The sequence below is a fragment of the Bidens hawaiensis genome, unplaced genomic scaffold (genome assembly GCF_021521415.1).
Source record: "Bidens hawaiensis isolate Kalapana, Puna unplaced genomic scaffold, B.hawaiensis_p1.1 tig00025004_1, whole genome shotgun sequence".
Taxonomy (NCBI): Eukaryota; Viridiplantae; Streptophyta; class Magnoliopsida; order Asterales; family Asteraceae; genus Bidens; species Bidens hawaiensis.
The window spans coordinates 57,428-79,647 of NW_027493971.1; the positions used below are offsets into that span (position 1 = coordinate 57,428).

The window sequence follows — 22,220 nt, forward strand, 5'->3', positions numbered from 1 at the left end:
TATAAAACAAAAACACACAAGTCAATGGGAATTGAGAACTCGTGACCTTTAATACTACGGACTTGCATCTTTTCCATTGCACCAAGAAGTCATTTTATAGATTTATTTGTTAGAACAACATTATATATAGAATATATATTACTTTTTTTAAACAATTATGGGTCTCTCTACCAAATAGACCTGGGTCTGTCGACCTTCCTTTTGGCCGGCTTTGACTGTACCAATTATTATTATTATTATTATTATTATTATTATTATTATTATTATTATTATTATTGTTTTACCCCCTTTTTTTCTTATAAATTGTTTATTATTAAAGTAAATTATCCTTTTGATTTCTATGGTTTGACATGTTTACCTATTTCAATCTAAAAAGAGTTCTTTTACATATCATGGCCTAAGGTTTAAAACTTATAACCATTTTATTCCATGTTGATAACCTAATCAAATTTTTCGTTAAAATAAAAGAACAATTCACTAATTTTACTTCTAAGGACTATTTATGCAACTTACAAAAACCCTTTGATATTATTATTACTAGAGTTTTATTTATTTTTCGTTCTTATAGTTTGACCAAAATTGCTACTTTAATCCAAAACTTTGGCATTTGCTTGAGAGACATGATTTTCATAACTTGTCATATCACTCCATTTGGTTAACGATGTTAGGCTGGGTGACATGGTTCACGGAGCAACACTAGTGGTGTTGATGTGGTACAAATGGTGTCACCGAAACACCGTGCCCTTTTTCTAGCGGCCACTAGTGGCCGGCGGGGCTGGGTCTCCCTGAGCTAGACTACATCCAATTGAAGATTTTTTTCTTCTTTTATATCAATTTTTTATTTAAATAATATAAATAAATAGAACGGTAGAGAATAAAGTATAGCATATGTTAAATGATGAGGTTAAATAGTGAAGTAAAAGCTAAAGTGATACATATGCATAGCTTTAGTATTTTTATATTAACTATCTTAAATGAACCAAAATACTCCTAATAAATAAAGACTAATAACGAAACTATGAGAACTATGTATAATATTTAAAAAGAAAAGGCATATAACAAAATATTTTTTAAGAAACAAAACCGTACTTTTTTATTTGTTAGTATGGATATTTTGATCATTTTACAAGTTATTAAAAGACTATTAATAGTGTTAGACAAGTGGATTGAAACGACAAGTTTTGAAAACCATAACGCTTGGCTGATAAAAACCCAAACTTGATGTGTTAATTTTGACCAAACCCCAATGACGAAAATAGAACTTAATACTTAGATTTAGGTATGCGCATATTGTAAGATTGGTAATAACTTGCTAAAATTACACCCATCATCTTGACACCTATGGAACGACTGTTAACCCACAATGCATAGCCTTATAAGCAGTCTTATAAAAATCCCGCCTAGACGTAAATCAATTTCCAATTAATCGCTAGTCGCTACCCCCACTGACTTGTCTCTGATTAATCCCCATTGACCAAAATCGAATAAAATTGAAAATTTTATATATAAAATTTGAAAATTTACACGTAAAATTTAATCCAATTAACCCCGACTAGTCCGAGTTAATCACTAGATCCTACCATCCGACTAGAGTGGAAAAAGAAAAAAGAAAGTATTTAAATAGGTATGACCGTCCTTGACAAGAGTCCACATGATGATGATGATGATGATGATGATTTCCACAACATAACCGTCCACCTGTGCTCACCGTGGCCGTTGCCCTCACTACTTATACAAACAAACTACCACTCTCTTCTTCCTGCAAACATAAGCACACCTCGTATATATTTATGTGCTTATTCATATATCATTCAACGCAGATTAAGAAACCTTAAAATCAAGAATGAGTTTCAGGGATGAAAACGAAGAAGGAAGAACAGAGAGAGATCTCAAGAAGCCCTTTCTTCACACGGGCAGTTGGTACCGCATGGGCTCCAGACAGTCCAGCATGATGACGTCATCTCAGATGATCCTCAGAGACCGCTCTGTCTCTGTTGTTGCTTGCGTCATCATCGTTGCATTAGGCCCTGTTCAGTTCGGTTTCACCGTAAGCAACCATATATATATATATTATTCAATAAGTGTTGAATATAAGGTTTGACTGTAACTGGATTACCAATGTTTCAGGGTGGTTATTCTTCACCTACACAAGCTGCTATTACTAGAGATCTTCAACTCTCTGTATCTGAGGTCGGTCACCCCTTTCTCATGTGATCTAGAGGTCATGGTTTTATTAAGAATTTTGGGCTTTGGGCTTAAATCAAACCAGTGACTGAAAAACTCGGTTTTCAAAAAAAAAAAAAAAAAAAAGCAGGTTTCGTTGGGTTGTTTTTGGAAAAATCTGTTTTCTTTTCGGTTGCATGCACCCCCCTAATAAGGATGCTTGCATCAAGCCCAAGTTGGCCCAACACCCCCGGGACCCGCGTGTGCGCCGTGGATTTTGATTTGTTTTAATGAATTTAAAGTGATTTGGATTGGTTGGTTTCAGTTCTCTTTGTTTGGGTCTTTGTCAAATGTGGGTGCCATGGTTGGGGCCATAGCCAGTGGTCAAATTGCAGAGTATATTGGCCGAAAAGGGGTATGCTTTTTCTTATTATTTCTTACTCTTAGAAATATATATTTGCTTTTATAAATGTAATTTTGAACAAAACAATTTTAATGTGTAATTTGTGTGGTCAAATTTGCAGTCTTTGATGATTGCAGCTATTCCTAATATTATTGGATGGCTTTGTATATCATTTGCCAAAGTAAGCTTCTAAATACCGGGTCAAAGTTGGTCAATATTCGGATCGCATGTAAAACCGGCTGCGGCTTTTGTAGGACACGTCGTTTCTTTATATGGGAAGATTATTGGAAGGATTCAGTGTTGGAATTATATAGTATACGGTAACATTTATTCATTTAAAATTTGCTTTAAAAAGATATGTTTGTGACAAAAGCATGATAAAAATTGTTATTATCTTTTCGGATGTGTTACAAAGGTTCCTGTTTATATAGCGGAAATAGCACCTCAAAATATGAGAGGGGGATTAGAATCTGTCAATCAGGTCATTCGGTTTGCGCATTTGTGCCTTTGCGGTGCTATTAGTCAAGACTTTGACTTTTTTTATTTTTTATTTTTTTTTTGTTTTTGGGATTGTAGCTATCAGTCACAATTGGGATAATGCTTGCTTATTTGTTGGGACTTTTTGCTAATTGGAGAATACTTGCAATTTTGGGTAATTGTCACAATTGGAATACCTTTTTGTGTATTTTTTTTCTATAAATTATTGATGTATTAATACCGAGTACAAACCGGTAATAATCAAAAACAGCCCGTTTAACCTACTTATCTAAACGTGTCATGTGAGCTGTACACAGCCCATTTAACCTACTTATCTAAACGTGTCGATGGGTTGGCGGACAACGATCAAGCTGTAAACATGCTATCATGCGTTGTAAAAAAATGTGTTAAACGGACCATACACGGGTTAGAGCCGACCCGTCTAATTAAACGGGCTGGCGGCTCGACCTGATTATTGACCTGTTTTTTATATGGCTTATATATGTCAACTTGAAACCTGATTATTTTCGTTTTGCAGGAACTTTGCCCTGCTTAATTTTGATTCCGGGCCTCTTTTTTATCCCTGAGTCTCCTCGGTGGCTGGTAAAATTAGTGAATTATTGTTATTGTTATTATTATTTGAGTTTTCCAATGTTAATAACTTTTGAGCAATATTGTGTCAAAATCTTGCAGGCAAAGATGGGTATGACTGATGATTTTACAAGTTCTTCGCGGGTTTGATACCGATATTACGGTTGAAGTAAATGAAATTAAGGTGAATAATAAATAATAATACACCAATTGATGTTGAAATTTATTTTATGAAACTTTTTATCGTCTTTTTGAATATTGGCAAAAACTTAATATATTTAGAGGGCGGTAGCGTCATCAAACAGAAGGACAGCTGCCATTCAGTTTTCAGACCTTAAACATAGAAGATATTGGTTCCCTTTGATGGTATTTAATTTTTTTTATTTTTTGTGACAATGAAAATGTTGTGACAATGAAAATGATTTTTTTGAAATGCTAATTTGTGCAGATAGGAATTGGATTACTTGTTCTTCAACAGTTAAGTGGAATCAATGGTGTTTTGTTCTATGCCAGTAACATCTTTCAGTCTGCAGGTTAATATTTTTACATGGTTAATATATGTGAAATACAAAAAAGCATTTATTTTGAAAAACTGATTCTGAACTTTTCAAATATTAGTTAAACATGTTTACTTAAACAAGCCAACCCACCAACTAGTTTACGATCCATTTAAACCCATTTTGTTACAACCCTTTTAACACGCTTACAAAACCGATCGTGAACTTTTCAAAATTAATGTTCATTTTAATTTGGTTCTTCTAAATCAACAGGAATTGCTAGCAGTGATGCTACTACATTAGGACTCGGTGCTATCCAAGTACGCATCAATAATTATTCATAACTATTTTCTATCTTAACTTTATTTTGTAATTTAAATGACTTTCTAACAAAAAAATTGCACCATTTAGGTTATTGCAACTGCGGTTTCTACATGGTTGGTTGACAAAACAGGACGTAGGATTCTGCTAACTGTAAGCGAATCAATGTTACTATTTATAGCAAACATTTCTAACACATGAACACGACCCTTTTAACCTGATTTTTTTAGCATATTAATACTCTTAGTCATAAATTTACAACAAAATGTATAAATGTGTATAAAACAGTTAGGTTTAAATTATAAAGTTTTATGTTCCTTTAACTTTTAAACTTTTGCATAAAATACCCAATCAGTTTAAGTTATGGGTCAAACCAAACCTGACCCATTTAGCTAAATGTGTTTGTGGGTTCAAACCGAAACTGACCCGAACCTGTTTAAACTAAACTCAAACCCACGAATTTCGTGTCATGTCATAACCCCTAAATTGGGTGAGCTGGGCAATGCGGGTAACCTTTTGGTACGGGTCGGGAGACATTTTGCACAACATTTCAATTTTCTTTAAAATAGTTAAGTGGTGTTTCATATGATTACAAAATATGAGGTTTTATGCATTAATATACACTTTGAGGGCCCCATTTCCGTTTTATCTTTTCTATACCGGTTTGACCTGTTAGAGTTAAAACATAACTACACGGGTCAAACTATATATTTAGATCCGTTTCAAAAGGGAATAAACATTCTTTGTTTTAGGTTTCCTCTGCTGGAATGACACTCAGTCTTGTAGTCGTTGCAGCTTCCTTCTTCATTAAGGTTTATTTATGTCCTTTATTTTTCTCATACAATTTAGATAAAGCCGGTTTCACAATCGTTTGAAAACCTTTTTTAATATGTTTCAGGGTTTTGTGGAAGACAGGTCTTCGGTATATGCAGCAATGGGTATCTTATCAGTGGTTGGAGTCGTGGTACGCCTTCGCTTTTTCTTTCAAAATATATGATTTAACCAACTTACATCATTTAAGTTTTAACTAACTTCTTTAAATAGGGTCTGGTGATTGGATTTTCACTTGGAATGGGGCCCATCCCATGGATCATAATGTCTGAGGTTAAATTATATTTAGTTAGTTGTTTTGTTTGTTTTTACAAATTTATTGGTTAATGAGTTTACTTATGTTTCAGATTCTTCTTGTGAATATTAAAGGACTTGCAGGGAGCATTGCAACATTAGCCAATTGGTTTATTGCTTGGTTGATTACAATGACTGCACCTTTGCTTTTAGCATGGAGCGGCGGAGGTTCATTTACTTTATCTCTTAACAATTAATGCATCGAATAATAATAATGGTTAAGCAGTCAGTGTGGTTTACACAGTCGGACACACCTCCTGACTGTTGGTCGAACCGTTAAACTTGGTTTTTCAAATTGTAACCGTATGAAGTTCTGTACCACTAATAAAAATTTTAATTACTTTGGTTGTCTTCATTTTGACAGGAACCTTCACTTTGTACATGTTAACGTGTGCTGCTACTGTTGCATTTGCGGTCATTTTGGTGCCGGAAACAAAGGGAAAAACATTGGAGGAGATACAGTTTTCTCTGAGATAATACACCTGACCGCTTCTTCATCCTTGTTTCTTGCGGTGATCATGGTGGTGGTGGTGATCATGGTGGTATTAATCCAGTTGGAATTTGTGATTCTTGTATTGAAATGCAATAATGTTTACCCATCCTAGAAGAACATCATTTGTTGTAATAATCTTCTAATATAAGGAACTAGAGAATAAGTGATGTTGCATGAGCTTGTTCATAATAAGCAGGTTGGATATACTTTGTTAAGAAAGCTAAGAATATGATTCTAAAAGTTAAGTTCAGTAACCCCATGTCAATGGTGTTATCACTCACAAGAATATGATTCTAAAAGTTGTATGTTCGATTGCGACTCTGAACGAGTCCATGAATGTGGCGTATTCGCCTTTTGGCAAATCAATTAGAGTAAACTTGTAAATACGCGTGATCGTCGATATAAACTTTTCTACTTTAGTTTGCTACTTTACTGCTTCAATCGTCACCAATGACCGATCTAAACACGACTCGTTTACTAAACAGAATATACAAAACACAAAAACCCAATAGCATACCCAACTTGAATGATCAAATCCAGTACAATAAACAACAAAACAAAACCCCCCACAACAATTAACCACCCTACATAACTAACTCAACAGGATACTTATTAATACAGTCAGCCCAAGGACTATGATCAGAAGCTTTCACATTCCTTAAAGCCTTCCAAACAGCACTATTACACTTAAACCCACTTCCAAATGCAATCTGCCACACCCTATGCCCCTTTCTCACCCTACCTTTCCCCTCAATATACCCCAACTCATACCAAATCGAACTCGACGACGTGTTCCCGAACCTATGCAGCGTCATTCGAGACGCCTCCACATGCACCGGCGACAGCTGCAAATTCTTCTCCAACTCGTCAATCACCGCCCGACCCCCCGCGTGAATACAAAAATGATCAAACGCTAGTTTGAAGTCCGGTATATACGGCTTAATATCCTTCTTGAAAAACTTCTTAACGATCAACGTGCAGAAAAACAAAAGCTGCTCGCTTATTGGAAGCACGAGCGGACCCAACGTCGTAATATTAGTCTTCAATGCCCCACCCGCGATCGCCATCAAATCCTTCGACAACAAAACCCCAGTCTTCCCATTATCATCCTGCTCCTGGTACACGCACCGAAACGCTTTCTCATCCGACCCACAATGCGTCCGGACCACATGAACGAGCTGATACTTGGCGAGTGACCGGTCACCCGACTTGTTCGACAACAGCACGGCCGACCCACCAACTCTAAACAAACAGTTCGGGATCAACATCGACTTCTTGTTCCCGAAATACCAGTTCTGCGTAATGTTTTCGGTGCTCACAACCACCGCATACGTGTTCCTATGAACTTGTAACATATCCTTAGCTAAATCTATAGCAATGACACCAGCACTACACCCCATCCCACCCAAATTAAAGCTCTTAATATTACCTCTCAACTTATACTTATTAACAATCATCGAAGACAACGAAGGGGTCGGATTAAACAAACTACAATTCACCACCAAAATCCCAATATCCTTCGGCTTAATCCCGGTACTGGAAAACAAATTGTCCAAAGCCCCATACATGACCTGCTCGGCTTCAACCCTCGCGGCGGCCATCGAGGGCCGCGGGGGTATCGAATGCATTGCCTCAGGGACATACGTCTCCTCACCGAGCCCGGATCTTTCCAGAATCTTGCGCTGGAACTCCAAGGCCGATTCGTCGAAGTCACCGGTCAATCTGGAGTGCCTCATAAAGCGTTTGTAGGGGGCTTTCAAATGGTCCGGCGGGCGGTAACAGGCGTAATCGATGAGGTAAACGGGTTTGGGTCGGGTCATGATGTAGACGGTGGATCCGAAGACTAAAACGGCGGAGCAAATGATGACGCTAAGGAGGTTGTATTGGAGGTGGGCCCACAGCTGGCGGAGGTCGTTAGGGTTCATCTGGGAGGCTTGGATTAAGATAATGATCATAATAGGGATTAAGCATAGGGTTAGTAAGTGAGAGATGAGATAGTGGTAACCTAGTTTCACGTACTTGAGATTGACGCTTTGGAGGAAGTCCGGCAGGCGGCGGTGCTGGTTGATCTGAATTCCGACGGCGACGGCGGCGGCGGCGGGGTTGAGATCGGCTCCGGCCATGGTGGTGGGTGGAGATGGTCAAAGATTCGGAAACTTATTAATTATATAGAAATAGGTGAAATTTTTTAATAGAATATAAAAACAAAAACATTGGGAGTAATAATTTGAATGTGGATGGGTTATTATATGTTACATTCTAATAAAAGAAAATATTAAAGCTTATGTGTCAAGCTAATATTTCATCTAATTTCTAATCTCTCATCTTCATTCTAACTATTCATGGGTCAAAACCATTTTGTCAAATAGGTTATAACATAGTATGGATTATGTTCATTATTGAATCAAGTGTCATTTTCATACCTAAGGTTTGACTAACTTCACAACTTTAGTATATTTTTTTAAATTTCTTGTAATTAACACATGGTGTTTCCAAAATCATGCTATTTTAGTACCTTTCGTTAGCCCTATTTGTTTTTTCCATTAAGTCTACATTAAATTAATTCACAAATATTTTAAGAATCACAACTGAAATAACAGACCTTATTTATCTCTATTATTTGACAAAACCCGTATAATACACAGGTTCAAAAGCTATTTATTATTATAATAATCGAAAATGTGTGGAAGTAAAGTGGAGATAATTGGGAGTGGGTACGTAATAAAATAAGACACCAAAGTGGAAAAGGCATCATCTATTACAAAATGCCCACTTTCAAATATTCTTTTAATGTTTTTTTTTCTTTCTTCACAAATTATAACTAACGGATTTTTGGGTACTCTTTAGTTTGTTTGGCAATCAAGTGTTGAATCAATAAAAACCGTTGATTAAGAGGTAACATTTAAATTATTCAACATTCTCTGAAACTTAACCGTTAAGAGTCTCTAAAAGCCATTAACATGTGTAACCAAACACACTTTGCATTTGACTAATTCAGATGTAGTCTTTTAATGGAATTATTAAGAGGCTACTGAGCAGTCCTTAAGTGTGTTTGGTTCACTAGAATGACACATCTGAATCGGTTAGCAAGCCTTTAAATGGGTAGGTTTCAAAATGGTGTTGAATTAAAATTTTACTCCTTTGTTCCTTCACTTGTGTTCATGACCATCAGCCGAAGCCACTACACTTGCCACCACCACCATCGTCATTGTTTCTTACCGAGCTTTGCTACACCAACCATCGTTGTACCACCATTTCAACCGCCGATAGCTAGTGTCGAAAACAACTATAAGACCACCATCGTTTTCCCATTCCAAATTCCGCCACCACACATAACCAACCAACTACCCATAACACATGAAGCACTTATCGTTGTCACCTTTTAAAGCTGGAGTCGGTGGAAATTAATTTTGATTAGGTGATCGTAATTTAATGAGGATGTTTTGGTTTGTCTACTTGATTAGCAAAAATAGTTTAGAAGGGTAAAATAGTCATTTCACATAGGAAAAAATTACAATTTTTTTCCTTTTAAATTATCAAAATTATGGGATGGGTCATTTTCAAAAATGAGTTTCATTATTTATCCTTTATTTGCATATTTTCCTTGGTTTTAATCCTTTACACTATCGACCATCCATTTGTTCAGTTAAGCCCCCCATGTGCAGTGCATATGAGGGCATTTTAGTCCTTTTAACCTTCTAGGGGCTGTTTATGTTACTAACTCAAAGACTTAGTTCCAGCTAAAAAAAATAAAGGGCTATATATGTAAAAGTAAAACCCTTCATCTTCGTCATCCGATATTTCTTCATTCATGTAAAACCCTTACCCAGCTAGTTAGGTTATGTGCAAATCAAGTAACACAATAATCATTGTGTGTGTATGTATGTATGTATGTCTACATATATATAGTTGTAAATTGCATAACCAGTATGTGAGTGTGGTTGACACCCAAACCTTTAAATCGATAGGGTTTTTGGCGTGGTGACTTCGGCACTCCGGGGAGCGTGCATATCCGTGGCTGAAGCTGTGGTCGTCATCCTTTGCTGAGTAAAAACCTAATTGAATGCCCCCCACAAAATAAATGCGGTGCGTTGCACGCGCAAGAGATGTTTTAACACACTCTTACAGTACAACATTGAATTTGAGGGATCAAATTAAAGCCCTTCATCATCTTCATTCCCTTGCCGGAAAACCCTAAGTCACCGATTGTGAGAGGAGGCTGTATAGGCTTATGTTTTCGCTTGTCAAGGTTTCTGATATAAACATTTATCACTGATTTGTGACATGAGATTGTGATGTGATTCAAATTTGGGTCTTGTTTTTTTCAAGCTAGATCTAGTAATAATGGTGGACCTAAGAAGTGTTTAGCGGTTCTCAAATCCAATTTCATGAATATAGTGGGGTCCTATTGAGTGTGGTAGGCGGAACTCCTGTTGTTGGTGGTGGCCGATTGTTCTGTTGACTATGGTGGCCGGCGGTTCTTTAACGATGGTGGCTAGGGTTAGAAGGAGGAGGCTAAAGAAGATGGATATGATAGGGTTTAGTGGTGGGTCTATACTTGATTCTTTTATTCATTTTATATACTAGGATTTTTTTAATAATGAGGGTTTTTTTGGTTGGAGGATAAGGGAATTGAAATTAAAATTTCATTTAATAAAATTCAGATTTCGTTCATATTTTAAGGGATTTCAAAGAAATGTTGAAAATTTACCCAAATAACCATAGCAAGAAGCAACCACTTCACTAACTACCACCACCATTTTCTCCGCCCACCACCAACACAATTCCAGCGAGATATGAACCATGTTGTTATGACCTGGAAACACTGGCTAAGCAGCGCATTTTTTCGGCCATATCTAAGCCTGCGTTTTCCAACCAGATCTAAACCACGTTTTCAGCCCAGGTCTAAACCAACGCAACCCATTTTTTTCCTTAATTAGTTTTGACTGCTAGCGGTGGTCGGAGACGGTAGTTGGCCGGCGTTGGTAAGTAACATAAGGGTAGTGGTGGTGACTGACGATTGTGGCTGGCGGTGGTGGTCGGCAACTTGAAAGAGAAAGAGAGCCTGATCATTTTTTCAAGGTGGTAAGGTTGGCTATATTTGTTAATTTGAAAGGGCAATTTTGTCCTTTTAGATGTCTTTGCATTCCAATTCCTTTAACAAATGTATAACCAAATAAGATATGAATTTTCAATGGAATTCATTAAATTCCAATTCAAATTACATTTCCCATACAAATTCCATTTCCAATTCCAATACAATTCATGAACCAGACGCACCCTAAATATTTCAAGGTAGAATTACCACAATACCCTCATGTGCATGGCACATGCTAATACTTAACTGAACAAATGGATGGTCGATAGCGTAAAAGATTAAAACCGAGAAAAATATGCAAATAAAGGATAAAGAATGAAACTTATTTTCGAAAATGAACCGTTCCATAATTTTGATAATTCAAAAGGACAAAATTTGTAATTTTTTCTTCTTCACAGCCATTCAGAGGTCTGACCAAACATCAATATCAGCTCATCAATTACTAGCTTAAAGTCTCTTACCCAATCAGGCCTCTTACTGATCAAACACTTACTAACGCATAGGTTGCCAAGCAACCTTTAAGTATATTATAAGTGCCTGAAATCATTATATGAATTGTGATGTTATGTTTATGAAGTGTAATTTCATGTATGTATAGTATTTATCTGGTAGCATTGGAAGATATTGTTTTAGTAAAAAAGAAACCAAGTGTGATGACTTTCAAAAACTACCCGCCACAACACGCGAATAATAATTTGCTAATTTTCGTCAAACATTAAATCACAAGGGGACCAAGATGAAATACCATATAAAGTAAGGGGAGGCTAATGTTTATATAATATAAATAAACTAGTTTTAGAACCAATGTAATACACGAAATACACGAAATAGAAAAAATAAAAGTTTACTTTTAAAGTCAAAGATGACATTTTCAAATTCAAAACTGGTACGATTATCTATACATATAGAACAGATACTAATAATAAAATGTACATGTAACATAGGTATTACACAATATACAGTGACTACATTAAACATTAATACAAAAACCTAGTAAATATGAATTCAGCCAAAGTAAACTCCGAATCATCTTGTAAGAAATCAAAAACACTAAAATTGCATGTGTGTCAAATCATAGCACATTGAACTAACTTTTAACACTAAATTACCAAAATACCCTTGATTACAAATTTTGATTAGTTTGACCTTCTCATGTCAACACTTTCAAAAGTCTAAAATTTTCAAAACCAAAACTTATACTGTAATTCAAACAACTCGTTTAGCCCATGGTCAAAATATGCACCATTTTTATCTTCTCGAAATGCGTAAGCAATTTGAATCTTGTGATCCGAACCAGCTGCATTTAATTCAAACTGAATATCAAAATCTTATAAATTACCAAAACTACCTTTTGTAGTCAGAAAGACCTGTATTAGCATCGACCCATTTAGAACCAGCTCGTAATAACCCGAGTTTACTTGTTATGTTTGACTGCAAAAGTCAAAGTGTAAAAATGTATTTTGGTCCAATGTAGCACCTTCTCAATCCTGTGAGGGAGTCCGCATACCCGTTTCTGCATAACAATGAAAAACATAATAATAATAATAATAACAACAACAACAACAACAACAAAGGCATATGATAATACACATAAATATGGCCTCTGTAATATGCAGTAAAATGAAGATGCCTAAAGTTCTATTTTATACTTACTGTTATATAGTAGCATTCATAGTCATATAACCCTAAAATAAGTCTACAATTAAAAGACTAAATTACACTATTTCATTAAGTAACAAAATCAAGTGATTACAGTCACTTATGGCCAATCACTTTTGATGATATCATTATTTCACATCTTCAACGAAGAAGTTTAGTGACAACAATATAGAAATAAGGGTTTTTTAGTATTTTTATCGTATAGGAAAACAATGAAAAATGGAGAACCTCATGTGACAGAGTGACTACAACCAAGTAATCAAAATTTCAATCAAAGATTCATCTGACAATCTATCAAACACGTTGTGTGTTGCGTAATAAAAGAAGAACTTAGAAAATCAAAAGGGCGTTAAAGCAAAGAAGCTAGACGGATTTAATGTTGCAAAGCTTTCAATATTCAAAAATCAGAAGCCATATATATTGCCCAACTTCGACCCGTTAGACCATCTTACATTTTTCATTTCATCTTCCCATTTGACCCATCTGAGATCAGAAATACAAAACATCCAAATTTCAAACATACTAAAACGGAAAGCAACTTATTCTTTCTTCTCACTTCCGTATATTGTAAGGGTCAAACCTCTTAATCATAAAATTCCATTCCCACAACCAGTTGCTTATACACTCAACCCAGATATCAAAATTCAAAAATGAAGTTGAAAATATACAGAAAGAAGGATGAACAATCATCACCTAGGAAACAAAACTGGAGCATAAATTCTCCATTTATACTAAATCTACCTCTAATTTTCGATTTCACAATCTCAAAATAGTCCTAAAAAGAAACAAAAAAGTAACTAATTTTATGAGCTGTCCCTAAAAAAATTCACCAACATAACTGCCTTTTTAGCCAATTCAATTAAAGATGTTCTTGCCAGTAGCCACTATCATATTATCAAATCCAAAATCAAACGAAAATATTAAGATGTAAAAAAAATCAGAGAGACTTGGATTCATAGACATGATCAAAACAAAGAGAAACAAACCGCCAGGGCTGCAAACATCAATCACGGCTGCTTCAACCATGAAACCTCTCGAATCAAGCTTCATTCGATTTACACTCAGACAACCAAAAATTATTCATCATCATTGCCTCTAGTGGCTGATTGCACGGTTACCATCGCCCTCAAAATCGTCGATTTCGATTAGGAGCGTGCAGCTGTCAATCAGGAATTAGGGCTTGTAAAGAGCATATGGAACATCGCATTCATGCCAGAGGTAATTGATTAGATAGGTTGGGATAACATGACGACTACAGAATCAAAAGATAGAAAGATTTTATACCTTGAAGGTTGTTACAGAATGTTAAACCTTGAAGATCCATGGACGATTTGTTATTTAGATGCTATCGGCATTAGGGTTACGCCGTTTAAAGAAAAGTTGGGTTAGGATCAGATGAATTAGATCCGTCATTGTTTGGCGGGAGTTTGATGATGAGAAGGGATGTGGTCATTACAAGTGTCTCCAACATTTTATTTTATTAGAATAATATAATATAGGTAGATAAATAAATAAAATTATTAAGAAACCACACTCCTCATCGGAGAACCAACCGCCACCACCCTCGTCTGCCGCCGTAACAATTTAGGTTTCTCCGCTAGCTAGCTACTTTAAAGTGCTAATAATTTGCTTCCAAAACCTCCATCTCAAGGTTAATTAATATATTGCTTCAACTTTTCTTGTTATTAATATATATACTAGAAGATGGTCGATCGGATTGTTTATCTGTACGTACCATTCATTGATCATGAATTTTAATCTGCATTTCAAGTGTTTTTGTGTTGATCATTTGAGGTTTAATTTTTGAAAAGGTAGTTCCTAGCAGAGCCCAGTTGGACCCGCAAGACTCACCTTGAAGAGGGACGTCAGCTGTTCCCGCAGGAAAAGCCTCCCAATGGTGAAGTACCCCGCCTGTTCCCGCAGCTGCGTATACAAGCCATCAGGGAAGGCTACCCGCACTAACAGCAAGGCTACACGCATAAGGCACTAACTCAATAATTCAGTAATGTCACCTGAATGAATGAGCAAGGCGGGAACACTCCCGCCCAAATGAGCCAGTCCGTACGCTTCTGGAAGGTCTTTTGTACTATACCTGCCAAGGTATGGACAAAATAGACAAGATCTGACCAGAGCGGCCCATGAACCAATCACAGGGTGACAGCTCATCGACAACAGTACGAGCAGCACGCTCTAGTACAAAATGTCACTATCAGCCGCTGCCTACTCACCAACCCTTGCGTGGCACGTACATAGCCTGCAATTGGTGGAAAATGAACAGTACACATCCGGCCATGTCACTATCAGCCGCTGCCTACCCACCAACTACCAGCATGGCACGTGCGTAGCCCACAGTTGGTGGAAAAGGAATATTATACAGCTGGCTGTACCTGCTTGGAAACCTACCTTCGGCTATAAATACTCCAACACCTTGGAACGGTATCATTATCTTGTATCTTATCTTCTCTAGCAATCTCTCTTTATATACACTTATATTCTGAGCAATCTAGTCTGATTCTCACGCCGGAGGGTGGTCACAAGGAGGAACCCCCCCCCCCTTCTCAGTGACAAGCTCACGGTGTCTGTTTTGCAGGTCATCAGAATAACCATCTCTGCCGGACCTAACCCTCGTGGGAAACATTACTTAACCCCCAGATTATCCATAATCTACTCGGGGGCGCTTAGTTTTTCTTCATTGGCGCCATCCATGCATAAAAGCTAGAACTAATTCTCAGTTTTTTCAAAAAACCTCTGAAAAGATGGTTAACGTTACTCCGGTCCCAAGGCCAGTGAGTGACCAAGAAACCCCGGTAACCACAACCCCAGCTACTGGGGGAACACCGGCGGTTACACAAATTTTACGAACACTACCCCGGTTACCCAAGCCGGGGCAAGTGCAGTAAACAATCTTTCACTGGGACTCACCGATGCCAGTTGGAGAAACAGACGAGGCTCCCCCGCCAAACACTCGATTAAGTTAAGGCGTGGGCCGAAGCACGTCAGAAGGAATTCCAAGCTGAGTTGGATGAACGGTTGCGTTCACTCCAACAGGCTGACGAAATCGGAAGCACTCGACAACAGCTCAACATGAGCAGTGAGTGCGAGTACTCGGACGATGATCGGGAGGAATCCGACAACGACGCAAACCCTCGCCATAGGGCGAAAGGGAAGCGTAAGGAAACGGACTTCCATCCAAGAAGGAATTTCGGAGAAACCTTCAAACCAAGGACCGCGGGGGGAAACCCACGTGACTTCTCCAAAACCTTTAGACCAACTGTTGCAAATGCGGGAACGTCCAAGTTTGCAAGGGACATTGCAGAAGCAATCGCCCCGAAAAGTGCCAAACAAATGTCCAACATAGGCACTTATGATGGTATGTCTGACCCAGACGATCACTTGAACAGATTCATAGCGGGGGCAACCGTCAGCAACTGGACGGAACCCACGTGGTGTTATATGTTCTAGATGACGCTGGTTGGAGCGGCCAGGGCGTGGTTTGATCGTTTACCGGTCCACCACATCTATGATTGGGCGGACTTTCAACACAAGTTCAGCCAACACTTCAGTCAACAGAGGAAATATACTGAAGAGCAGTGGACGATCCTCAACTGCGTCAGAGAGGAGGATGAATCTTTACTAGACTTCATCACGCGCTTCAACTCCAAAAAGCTGAGTCTGGGCACCATAAGCGAAGATCTTGTTCGCGCCGCTTTCATCCAGGGCGCCGAATACCCAGGGCTTATCCGCACGTTGACGGGTAAGGAAGGCATGCCATCCACATGGGATGCCATCATGACGGCGGCCAAGCGCTTTGCCGAAACGGAGAAGCAACTGGGTAAGGATCTTCCCCAGAATACACACCTCTACACGCAGAGGACTAGAGAAAACAACGTTCGGACCGCTCGGCAAAACAAAAAGAGGAAGCTAGGTATTTGGCAGTCAAGGGTAAACTTTGACACCTCATCCAGCTCTCGCCCTCTAGTGGGCGGAAGGGATAACACGCACCCATCAAGCCGAAAACACCGATGGACGCCACTCACCAAAAGCGTCACGGAAATATTTGCCACCGAAAAACTCCCATGGCCAAAAGCTCCAATGATCCGGCAGCGACCTAATGCGGATCAGAGCAAATCCTGTGACTTCCACGGGACAAAGGGTCACAGCACTGAGGAGTGTACATCTATGAAGGATATTGTTGAAACATTCGTCAAGGATGGAAGACTTACACACCTTGTGGCATCAATCAAGAATGGAGGGAGGAATGATAAACGATACAAAGGCAACGGACGAAAGCCCGTTGACATCAGCATCCACATGGTTCATAGTAACATCAGAGGAAGAAAAAGACGAATGACAGAACCATGCGCGTGGAAGGAAGCTGAGGTGCGCTTCCCGCGAGTGCCAGGAGGACCCAGCAAAGAAGGCCCTATCGTCATCAAAAGCCAGCTGGGGCACTACATCACTTCCCGCACTCTTGCTGACAACGGCGCCTCGTCAACGGTGATGTATAGGCAGTTCTTCGACAAGCTAGACGACGAAGACAAGGAACGCCTGGAAACGGTCTGCGCCTCGATGGAAGGGTTCGACGGCAGCACAAACACCCCTCTGGGTATCCTATCTTTCCCCGTCATTCTCACGGACGGGAAACACTCCCGCACAGAAGATGTGGACTTTGTCGTGATGAGGAAGCCACACCACACGTACGACATTCTCTTCGGGAGAGACGGGATGGCAAGATTCAATGCCGTGGTATCTTCAGTCCACGGCATGATGGGATGGCCAACAGCTGAGGGTGTAGCGATGATCACCGGCATTCCCCAGGTATGCATCGCATCTGTCTCATCTAAACCCAAAACAAAGATGGCTAAACCAACCATCACCGAACCGGAAGAATGGGCCTTCAATGGCAAATACCCTGACCAGGCCGTTACTCAAACGCGCACCTTACTCAAACAGTCGTTGATCCTACGCGCACCTTACTCAAACGCTTACTACTGAAAAACGCTGACATCTTCGCATGGACACCAGCTGACATGACCGGGGTACCTCGAAGTAAGGCAAAGCATAAGCTCAAGTGTGACCCGGCTTTTACGCCAGTCATACAAAAGCGCAGAGTAATGGGGGCGGAACAAGCTAACGCGTGTAGAACCCAAGTCAAGGAACTCCTTGACGCAGGCATCGTACGCGTTAGCAGATATCAAACATGGGTTGCAAATCCCGTTATGGTACCGAAGAATAACAAACAATGGCGCATGTGCATAGACTTCAAACCCCAAAGATTGTTATCCGTTACCCGAAATTGATCTTAAGGTAGATTCGTTAGCACCGTTTCGCCTTAAATGCTTCTTGGATGCGTATAAGGGGTACCATCAAATCCACATGGCCGTTGATGATCAGGACAAAACCGCTTTTCGGACGCCCGATGGCACATTTGTTATCAAATGATGCCATTCGGACTTAAGAATGCCGGGTCCACGTACCAACGCCTGATGGACAAAGAGTTTCATGCCCAAATTGGGAGAAACTTGGAAGTCTACATGGATGACTTGGTCATCAAAAGCCCTGACGCGAAAGCGATGTTGAAGGACATCGAAGAAACTTTCAACACGCTCAGGAAGATAAACATGAAGCTCAATCCGAGCAAGTGTTCATTTGGGATGGAAGAAGGGAAGTTCTTATGAGTCATCGTTACTAAAGATGGCTTCAGAGCGAACCCTGAAAAGGTCGAAGCCATTATCAAAATGGAATCACCGACTACCATCAAGCAAGCTCAGACACTGAATGGACGACTAGTCGCACTTAACCGCTTTTTTGGCAAACCATGCGGATAAGTCGTTTCCATTCGTGTCAACATTGAGAAACTGCTTAAAGAAAACGCACTTCCGCTGGACACCAGAAGCGGAAGCAGCTTTTCAGGAGATTCGGTCACGCTTGATCGAACTCCCAACGCTCACAGCACCAGAAGCGGGGGAGGAATTAATCCTATACCTTTCCGCCACAGATAGAGCAACCGGAGCAGTCCTGCTAGTAGAACGAAAAGGCATCTAGATGCCAATCTACTATGTTAGCCGTGTCCTAACAGACGTAGAAACCCGGTACTCTATCCTGGAAAAATTAGTCTTAGCACTTGTACAGGCTTCACGCAGGCTAAGACGATATTTCCAAGGTCACCCAATCACCGTTCTCACTAACTTCAAACTTGCAAACGTTCTAGGCAAACCCGAATTGTCGGGACGCCTAGCCAAATGGGCAATAGAATTGGGAGAATACGCGATAAAGTACAAGCCAAGACCAGCCATAAAAGGCCAGGTCTTGGCCGACTTTATTGCAGAAGTCCCCGCTTCGCGGGAGAAAGAGTGCCAGGAGGAGGCTCAACCCTTCCCAGCACAGGACATCCAGGAGGTCTGGCGACTCTACACTGATGGAGCAGCCAGCAACGAGGGTTCAGGCGCAGGGTTGAAACTTACCAACCCAGCAGGTCAAGAATATACTTACGCTATTCGATTGGATTTTCCAAGTACGAATAACGAAGCGGAGTATGAAGCATTCTTGGCCGGGCTGAGAATTGCTCGTAAAATGGGAGTGAAAAACTTGGAAGCCCACGTGGATTCCATGTTAGTAGCCAACCAAATAAACGGGACGTACACGGCCGTGAACGACACAATGGCCCTGTACCTCGCACAAGCAAAGACCCTTATGCGCGATTTTAACGATTGTAAAGTCATACACGTCAAGCGTAGCGAAAACAAATCTGCGGATGCGTTAAGCAAGCTTGCATCGTTATCCTTCACCCACTTGGGAAAGGATATCCGCATTGAACTCCTTGGAGCACCATCAGTCCCGCACAAGGAAATCTGTGTCATCCAAACCGGCACAGAAACATGGATGACACCAATAATAAATTACCTTGCGGCGGGTATACTACCAGAGTCAAAAACACAGGCAAGAAAAATACGTTGTAAAGCACTGAATTATCAACTCATCGATGACGTCCTTTATAGACGTAACTTTCTTGGCCCACTCCTAAGATGCGTGGACAACCAAGATGCTGACTACCTCCTAAGGAAGTACACGAGGGCATCTGTGGAGTACACGCAGGTCCACGCGCTGTTGTAGCTAAGCTTAACAATGCGGGATACTTTTGGCCGGGGATGCATACGGATGCGCTGGCATACATCAGAAAATGTAGGTCTTGCCAGCTCTACGCACCCAACACGCATCGCCCGAAGAATGAACTTGTTCCAGTCACCTCTTCATGGCCATTCCAGAAGTGGGCCATCGATGTGACAGGCCCATTTCCCATAGCAGCAGGAAACGTTCAATTCCTAGTGGTAGCCATCGACTACTTCACCAAGTGGATAGAAGCAAAACCCTTAGCCCAAACAACCGCAAAACATATCAAAAAATTTATTTGGGAATTTATTATTTGTCATTTCGGACTTCCACAGACTTTGGTGAGCGACAACGGCACCAACTTTGCTGACAAGAAGCTACAAGAGTGGCTGGAAGAACTTCAAATCACCCACACCTTTACCTCAGTGGCGCACCCGCAGGGTAATGGTGAGGTGGAAAGAGCAAATAAAAACATCGTCGACGGCATAAAGAAAAGACTCTTGGAACACAGATCCGGCTGGGTGGACGAAGTACCACACGTCCTTTGGGAAAACAGAACACTGAAAAAGGCCAGTACGGGAGAAACCCCGTTCAGCCTCACTTATGGCACTGAAGCCATGGTCCCGGTCGAAATTGGTTTACCCTCACCAAGGGTCTTGATTCAGCCAGAAGACAATGATGCAGAAAGACGGTTAGACCTTATGCTAACCGAAGAACGCAGAGACTTAGCCGCAGTGCGTGAAGAGAACTACAAGCGACAAATGCAAAAGTACTACAACACGCGGGTAAAAAACTCTGCAACTTCAATGTAGGAGACTACATATTGCGTAACAACGAGGCTTCAAACCAAGAGCGTCCAGGAAAGCTGGCCCCGGTCTGGGAAGGACCATACATTATCAAAGAAGTTTTGGGAAAGGACGCATACCGGCTTGAAAGGCTCGATGGCACTCCCATCCCAAGAACATGGAATGGAGCTCAATTACGCAAATGTTACATGTAGATCAATTCCAAACTTGTAAAGAAAAAACCTAGAGCCACTTCTAATGGAAATGATTCTCCTTTATCACATTGTGTTAATAGCCTTACCTTTATACTTATGAACTTTCCACACTGATGTGCCGGTATTCACAGCATAAATATGGGAAGAAGTAAGTCGTTGCGTGTGGAAGGCGGCAAAACCCGCATAAACACATAAAACGGTAAAAATTTCTAAGGGAAAGATAAGGAAAACCTTCACGCAGGTCAGTTATAGGTGAAGTTTGGTCATCCTACTAAATGCAAGTGACGGTCCTACCCGCACAATCATGATAGAGGAAACTGAACATTAACCTATTAACAACCGCGCGTTGAAAGGTTAACTTATTCAAAACACTTAGAAAATTTCTAAGGAAAAGATGAGGAAAACCTCCACGCAGGTCAGATATAGGTAAAGTTTAGCCATCCCACTAAGTGAAAGTGACGGTCTTACCCGCACAATCACGAAAGAGGAAGCAGAACTTTAACCTATTATCTACCACGTGGAAAGGTTAACTTATCCAAAGTACTTAGGAAATTGCCAAGTTAAACTAGAATATGCATGAGCAAAACATCTAAGGTTTACAAGGCAAAGCATTAACAATAGATTTATATTCCATCAAAATTCAAATATTACAAGAATTGCTGGGCACATACCCGCGTACAAGAATATAAATCTATACAAAAATGAAAATCTACTCTAACGGTGAAAATGGATCTAAAGGATCAAGCTTCAGGACTACTCCCACTTGGACTCGCACCATCAGTAGAACGTGGCGGTTCAAGGAAAGCCTTGAGAAGAGTTAGCCCATCATCAGCAGCACTAATCTCGTTCACCTTCTCCATCACCGGATGCGGGAAGGCAGCATACTGATTCACTGCTTGGTCATAAGCAGCTTCAGTGTCCACATCGTAAAGAGGGAAGTTGGAAGGCGGGATGCCTTGTTCAACAAACCCTAGACCAAGCAGGAAGCCAGCCTTTTCCCCATCCTCATGAGAAGCGTTGAGGGCTGCGCTCATCGCATCGTCATATGATGTGTTCGTGAAGACCCGATGCACAACCTATAAAACAGAAGTATATCAAAAACTCTTCTAAGTGTAAGGAAAAGCGTAAAGAAATTGTGAAACTACGCATACCTGTGACAGCGCTTCTCGAAGAAGCCATTCCTTGGTAACCAGAGCCTCCTGGAGGGCAGCTTAAGCTTCATTACGGGCGCGTTCGGCTTCGTTCTTTGTAAGGTTGGCAATCAACACATCTTTGGTTGCAGC

General features: G+C 40.0%; 2 pseudogenes across 1 annotated transcript; one reads left to right on the forward strand and one right to left on the reverse strand.

Annotated features, from left to right (window-relative positions):
• Positions 1–1,835: 1,835 nt before the first annotated feature.
• Positions 1,836–6,154, forward strand: LOC143570524 (sugar transporter ERD6-like 6; annotated as a pseudogene). Its single transcript, XR_013141946.1, has 18 exons — positions 1,836–2,047; positions 2,128–2,190; positions 2,489–2,578; positions 2,688–2,747; positions 2,821–2,886; positions 2,982–3,047; positions 3,143–3,218; positions 3,582–3,646; positions 3,737–3,818; positions 3,917–4,000; positions 4,083–4,167; positions 4,405–4,451; positions 4,543–4,605; positions 5,205–5,264; positions 5,351–5,416; positions 5,497–5,556; positions 5,631–5,745; positions 5,942–6,154. The product of XR_013141946.1 is annotated as a sugar transporter ERD6-like 6 (transcript).
• Positions 6,155–6,565: 411 nt separating this feature from the next.
• On the reverse strand, positions 6,566–8,209 carry LOC143570523 (3-ketoacyl-CoA synthase 4 pseudogene; annotated as a pseudogene).
• Between the last annotated feature and the right edge of the window lie 14,011 nt (positions 8,210–22,220).